The sequence below is a fragment of the Cryptotermes secundus genome, unplaced genomic scaffold, assembly GCF_002891405.2.
Source record: "Cryptotermes secundus unplaced genomic scaffold, Csec_1.0 scaffold15852, whole genome shotgun sequence".
Taxonomy (NCBI): Eukaryota; Metazoa; Arthropoda; class Insecta; order Blattodea; family Kalotermitidae; genus Cryptotermes; species Cryptotermes secundus.
In genome coordinates this window covers 1-1,451 of record NW_019733074.1, presented here as the reverse complement: position 1 = coordinate 1,451, position 1,451 = coordinate 1, and the positions used below count along the sequence as shown (strand labels likewise).

General features: G+C 34.6%; 1 long non-coding RNA gene across 2 annotated transcripts; it reads right to left on the bottom strand.

The window, feature by feature from the left end:
• Nucleotides 1-320: 320 nt before the first annotated feature.
• On the bottom strand, nucleotides 321-1,445 carry LOC111867864. 2 transcript variants are annotated; one of them, XR_004513383.1, is made up of 2 exons: nucleotides 1,173-1,445; nucleotides 321-543 (listed from the first exon to the last, which is right to left on the bottom strand). It is a non-coding gene; the product is annotated as an uncharacterized LOC111867864 (long non-coding RNA). The 2 variants fall into 2 exon arrangements; XR_002843410.2 differs by having other exon boundaries at nucleotides 1,191-1,445.
• Between the last annotated feature and the right edge of the window lie 6 nt (nucleotides 1,446-1,451).

Below are 1,451 nucleotides of genomic sequence, written 5' to 3'. Positions count from 1 at the left end.
TTTTATTTCACATTCGCACTTACAATCACCCACATTACAGATTCAAAATTACTGCTATTTACTGCTATCTGCAGTATCACAAATACTACACTCAAAATTCCAGAATACAACTGACTGGTTGCTGGCTAACTCNCTGTTCCCCTCTGGCTTCTTACCTCTGTTCACTCTGTACCTGTTAATATATTTTAAGTAAAAGAAAGTGAAACTGAGGTACAGAATGCCACTTTGCCATTGCATTTACTCAAATTACAGACATCACACTATTGCCACAAGAATGCACTATATTCAGAAGCTCATAGCTACAATACTGACTTGAATGGTCCCAGTTAATCAATTATTTTTTATTTCTTCCTTAAAACAATTCACATATACAAAAATATATTTGCTTTTTGAAAAACAATAACATTTGTTACATCGGACACAAGTTTAAAAAATGGCCAATGTTGCTCACCTTCCTTGTCATTGAAGCAAGCAAGCGCTGATAGCTTTTTGAATACAATACATGATCTGCAATGTAGGCCCAGTCATTGCCTGCTACAGTGCCTGTTGAATCAAGCAATTTAATCACAAACTGAGCTAAGTTAAGTATTATATTTAATTTTTAGTAATCATACAAAGCAAAGATGTAATAATAATGGATTTATATACTTTAAGAACACAGCATATTTTCAAAAACAACAACGAAAATAATATAAAGTAGTTATTCCCTGGTACACCTGACACTGGTTGAAATGTGACACTTATAAATGTGGACATTCAGAAAGCACCATTATGTTATAAGGTGATAGTTTACGTGCACAGCACTGGTTTCAAGGATCTAAACATTATGAAACTTTGATATGAAAATTAGCCCAAGGAAGGATGTAGTTATGAAAATTAATAAGGAGAATCAGCTTATAAACGTCAAAACGTTGAAAGTATGATGAAAACTACCAGCTTGCTGGTTCGTTAATTCTTGGGTCTGATATTTCATTAACAATCAGGAAGTATGCTGCCTGAGTTGAGTGGGTGGGTGAGTATGTCAGCAAATTAGTTTTTTTTTTTCCATTTAGTTATATTAGTCATTCACTGAAAGAGCTGTGTCAGTAGCTGAGATACGCAATTTCATTAACTACTAGTGCATATGTTTGCAAGCTGGGACATCTTAAATCACTATGGAAAGATATGTTTACCCTAAGGTTCTGTCCTACCTAGATGAACAGGAATGAGTGCTGTTTGTAGACCTGAGAAAAGTATAATGCCTGGAGAGTTATTTGGACACAAAGGCATGCAGCTTCTGGTACAGAGGTTCAATAAGGTTGTGTGTAAACTCCTTGAAATTCACTTCGCTGTTCCCAATAAGTTTCCATGTCTCCAAGACCTGTTGAAGAAAGGAATTTAAAGTGATACAAATTTAAGAATTATAGATCAAAGTAGCAGAGAAGTATGATTTTAAATTTAACGCTGAACTA